Source organism: Dipodomys ordii, unplaced genomic scaffold, assembly GCF_000151885.1.
Source record: "Dipodomys ordii isolate 6190 unplaced genomic scaffold, Dord_2.0 Scaffold45, whole genome shotgun sequence".
Taxonomy (NCBI): domain Eukaryota; kingdom Metazoa; phylum Chordata; class Mammalia; order Rodentia; family Heteromyidae; genus Dipodomys; species Dipodomys ordii.
The window spans coordinates 7,077,789-7,083,509 of NW_012267261.1; positions in this window are offsets into that span (position 1 = coordinate 7,077,789).

Here is a 5,721-nt window from a genome sequence, read left to right on the forward strand (position 1 = left end):
GGTCCCAGGGGCTGCTGGCAAGATACGGCTGCTCCCTCCTCCCCCTACCTTCTGGAAAAATATAAGCCAGGAAACCTGAACTTGGCTCTTGAATAGGCTCATTTTATATATCAGTGTAACCTGAGCAGCTTGCCAGCCCCAGGGCTTGGTGTCTGATGACTGGGTCCTTCCTTGCTCTTCAAGACTGGCAAAAAGGGCGGGCTGCTCCAAGCCCAAGCCTGGTTTCCCTGGAGTTCAAGCCAAAGAAAAACCAGAAGCACTGGGAATACGATGGGCTGGAGGTCACGTCTAGGCCACAGCCCTCTCCACCCATCATGGAATCAGAGTCATGTTTGATGGGGTTCCTGAAAAACAGTCTTGTCAACAATCCAACTGAAGTAACTCCATTTAATATCTGGATCCCATTTTGTGTGGACACCTACCTAACCTTTCTTATCTTTTTCAGACCCAGACTCCTCTGTTCTTTTCTGAGAAACCACAGTGCCCAGAAGCTTTGAAGATATGGGTTAGGGCCAAGCCACACCCTGTTCAGTGTGTTTGTTTGTCTAATCCATCTGTCAAAGGGATGGACATTGCCTGCCTGTTCTACCCCATCCCCCCACATCCCTACAAAAGCCCTTACAAACTCACCCCCATGACCCCACAGGCCCACACTACTTATGGTGTTGCTTTCTCCTCACTTGGAAAGTGAATAAACCTGGGCCTCTTTGCTTGCCATTCAGAGTCAGTGAATTCTGTCATACTCCAAGCTTCTGCTGAATCACCCAGACTTAACAGGAAGAGACTCTGATGAGTTTTATGTCAAAACAAGAGGGAACTAGAGGACCCTAAAGTAGAGCACTAGGGAGTCTCTGGAGCCAGACAGTAGGACTGCATGGGTTGAGACTCTAGGCAGCCATTGCCATAGGCTGATTCCCCAGGCACATCCTTCACTGAGGACCCTTCCCCAGCTCCTCACAGGACAGACATCAGGCATGCTGGTTGTATCACACAGACCAGGCCTGAAAACAGATTTGTACTTGGACCCTTTGTTCTGCCTCTGTTCTGCTAGGATAAACTCTGCCTTTCCCTTGCCCCTCCCCCTGACTCTGAGTATCAGAGCCATAGAACCCTTGTCTATTAAAGAGCAGTTGCCAGCTACAAGACTGTCAGATTCAAGACTCATCATATAGTAAAGGCCTACAGAGAAAGAACTGGTGGGTGAACCCTCTCAGTACATATACAAAAGATCTTCTAACAGGTGTTTAGAAACTGCTTTTGCTACATAGCACTGACTCTTCACATGGGCCTGCAGGTAAATAAAAACAAGATAAAAGCCTGGCATCTGTGTCTTCACTTTGTATCTATCTGTCACCCTTACTTTGGGTTTGATTCCTACTCAGTGCTACCTGTAGGCATGTTAATTACTTAAGTGATATCGGTCTAAAAACTGGTGATATGGTGTCAGTGGCTCATGCCTATAATCTTAGCTATTCAGGAGGCTGAGATCTGAGAATCACAGTTTGGTGTCAGCCGAAGCAGACAAATCTAAGAAATTCTTATCTCCAATTAATCAGCAAAAAGCCAGATGTGGAGGCATGGCTCAAGTGGTAAAAGTGCCAACAGGAATGTGGGAAGGAAGCCAAGCAAAAGCACAAGGCCCTGAGTTCAAGCCCCATAGCAACACGCACACACATACCCTGTTAATACGAGGTTGATTACCCCAAATTTTACCTAATCTACCATGTCCCCCTCAAGGCTGAAGGTACAAAGAGTAACCAAGATATTTCTGTCTTTTTTTTTACAACATCCTATTCCGCACCCCCAACCCCAAAAGGCACCTAAAAGTCTCCAGTCATTGTCCTAAATGTACAGTCACTTGAATTTCCAAGAATAGTAGAGTCTCACAGACAGATCCCCTAAGTGGAAGCAATTCACCCATGGTAGAAATTAAGACTGTACCACCACCACCCCCACTAGCAGTAGAAGTCATTGCATGGGAATGGAATTGTTCACTCAAGTCATAAATCACTGTGCAGAGCCAGGATAATAATGGCTAACCAGACATGACCAACCAGATCATGGTTTGATCAAGACTGGTTTTTTTTTTAATGTATATTCTCACCTCTGCCCCGATCCTTCCTCTACTTCAACCTAAAGCTCTTCTCAGTTCTCAGAAGAAGGGCTGAAATATTTGATCACCATTTCCTCACATAGACGTGTTGATTAAAATCCTTTCCACCATTGCTTTTTAAAAAAATTGATTTCTGAAGCACCTGGTTCGACCAAATTTGTTGGGACTCGTCTCAAGTCAGACTACTGGCTAAGACTCTGATTACATTCTCAGCAATGCGCACACTGCCCCATGGCCAAGGAAGCAGCAGCAGGGACTGCTTATATTCTGAATGTATTCTGGAGATGAGAGGACTTGGGCTCAAAGCTAAAGTTCTCCTACAAGGTACTCTCAGAACCCTTTGTGACAGCACTTTATTAGTCACTCAATGTTGATGTCATGAGCTTCCACTCTGCCTAGCACTCTGTTGGCACAGGTAGACCACACGGAGGAAGACAGACAGTCTTACATTCTTCATACCGTTACACCCTCATAGGAAATATAGATTGTAAACCCCAAATTACTGGTACACCATGCATTAGGAAGGAAGTATAAAAGGGGTTGTGGGAATATATGATGTTGCTTGGAGGACTAGGGAAGGACTTTTCAAGGCAGGTGACATAAACCTGGGACCGAAAGACATGAAAGACTTAAACAAAGCTGGGAGGTGGTAGAGGTTATGAATTGTCCCTCAGTATCAATCTCCTCTTCTTCTCTAATCACAGAATTTTCGGGCAAGCATGTGGCTTTCCAGAAAACAACTACACTTTCCCACCTCTCTTCCAGCTAGAGGTGATTTTATGACTCATTGTGGCAAACAGAAAGTGGAAGGAATTGGTCTATAGACTTCCTGGTTAGGATGAAGGGGCCTTACTGTTCTCTTGTCCCTTCTACCAGCGGGAGTGCAGCAGTGCTGAAAAGAGATCTTGGAGCATGTGGAGGAAGGAGACACCCTCAGCAACAAGATAAAAGGGCCTCTGATGACTTCACAGACCAGAGTTGGCACACCAGCTTGCTGTTTTATATGAGAGAGAGTAAATGTCTATCTTTTTAAAGCTATGGTTATTTTGATCTCTCTGTTACAGCAACCAAAACAATATCCTAACTAATTACAGACAGAGGAAACAGCCAAAATGCTTCTGCATATCTTAACTCCATATGATCTTCCCGAGAGCCCAGTAAGTAGGGGATTATTATCATCAGTTTAGCATTACAGAATCTGAGGCTGAGAGATTCCCATCTTGCACAAGGTCACACAGTAGTGGAACCAGTGACTCAGAGCTTGTCTTCTTCATTCCAGCCTACTTCAGGGAATATCCACCATACCACACTGCCTGTCTCCATCTATGACAGACTTATTATTTCTTCCATTAGTGAGATGAGTTTTCAGCAGTAAATCATCTATATTTTCAACTATGTCGCCACCCCCAAGCCAGTCTACTCAGTGACTCATGGTCTTGATGGCATAGACCCTAAACAGCTCCAGCAATAGATGTGAGGACACGAGACTATTGTCAGGACATAAGACTGTCATCACTTTTGCAGAGCTCAAAAAAATATTGTACTCTTCTACCCAACATGTTTCCTGGTGCAGAGGACCCATGAATTCTAGACAACACCAGCACTTGGAGAGCCCAGAGGACCCTCAACCATATCATTAGTGCAGTTTCTTCCAGTTAGGCAGTCTAGACTTCTTAGCAGGAGCAGCCCAGCTCCCCTGGGCTCTCCTCGGGACTCTGTGTAAGAACAATTCTGTTATTTCATCTTTTGTCAGCCCTTTGACTGATTGCATGGGGGAATTGTGAGCTAAACCATGTTCACACAAATCCTCGGTTGCTGTTCTCCTACTGAGACGCTCTTTAGGTTATGAATCACCTCTGGGGTATAGCATTTGAATAATTCATATTTTAAATATTGATTTTTATTCCTCACAGCTAGGAGACAGCTTTACATATGCCTTCGACCCCACTGGGCTGATGTGTGGCTTACAGATGCTTGTAATTTGCAAAGCTTGGGAAGGGCCTTTGCATCTATAGACTGAAGCAGACAAGGATGCAGGCTCAGGTGGACACTCCTGGCATCTTACAGCTTCATGCCAGGCCTAGGAGCAGGGGCGGAGCTTACACATCATGCACAACCATCATCTCAAATAAGCAAAATCCCAAGGTTCAGTAGTTCTCATCTGGAATCCCTCCTCTTTTCATCCAAGAAGCTCTTTCTGTGGGCTTGTTGCTGCCCAAAGGGACATCTAAAAAACCAGACTCCTCTCTCAGAATTGCTGTTTTTCCTCTAATTGCTTTTCTTATGTATTGCCATATTTGCTTTGGGGATGGGAATCTGCTCTTAGTCACAATTCAGAGGCACCCAGAGAATTCTTAGCAATGTTCTGAACATTTTCACAAAAGAGTCTGAGACTCCCCGGTGTCTCGTTCCTCTTCTCATCCCGCACCTTCTCCAGGAGGCAGGAAGTTTCAAGCTCCCATCGTTCCACCTTCTGCTATGTCCCCTGTGCTCCCAGGTCAATACGACAGCTCAAGCCTTTTCCTTGAGCTCTTGATCCACGTGTCCATTTTACTTGTGGAACTCAAAGCCTGTATGTCCTGCATGATCCTGTTTCTCCAACTCATCGTGTCCCTCCTGTTTCTCCAACTCATCGTGTCCCGGATGGTGTGTTTGGTCTTGCCCTAGGGCCTGGCAGGGCCCCTAGCTGTTTCTTAAGTGTTCATTGAAACAATGAGGCTATATGGAACCTTGGGATTTCTTTTTCTCAATACTTGTCACTTCTACTTTGTCAACTTTTCTGTATTGGTAAAACTCAGGTCAAGAAAAGTTTAAATCAAGTGGCTTTGGATGTAGCTCAGTGTTAAGGCATATTCTTAGAATGTGAGAGGTCCTGGTTCAATATCCAGTCCCTAAAACAAAAACGAATAGTTTACACTCAATTTATTTTTCTGTGGAAATAGAATATCAATATATTAATTCATTTGGCCATTCATTAATCAGTCACTTCATCTAACAAATGAAATGCTTCCTCTAAAACAGGATCTGAACTAAGTATTAAGGATATGATGCCAAGAGAGACTCAGTGCTTGTCCTCAGATGTCTCAGGATCCAGGGGAGAGGGGAGACTTGCAGGCAGGTCCTGACAAGATGATGTGTCAGGGTGAAAGCAGAAACATTAATGAACAATGGCTGGATAAGGGTCTGTCTAAGTCTCTCCTGTCCTGATTCTCTTAGTTACCTCTTGTTCTGTCTCCTGTAGATTGAGTTCTTTGAGCACAAATACTCTACTAGTCATCTTTGGATTCATTCATTTATTCACTCATTCATTCCCAGTGCATCCAAACCCTTCGGATGCTGTGGTGGCCTCACATGATACAGTGCCTTTGTAGAGTTTACAATGTACCAATTACAGGGCTGGGAACACAGAAGGCTTTAAGTAAGTATTTGCTAAATTAGTAAGGATAGCTTCTGGGAAAGTGTACTGAAATCTCAGGAAGGTGGCACTTGCCTCAAGGTTACTTCAAGGTAAACAGTGTAGATACATTGCACAGGAACTGGTCTTGGAAAATGTGGAAGAATTTTCTGTCAGTCAAAACTGTTCCATTTATGAGGTGATGAAGGTAAAT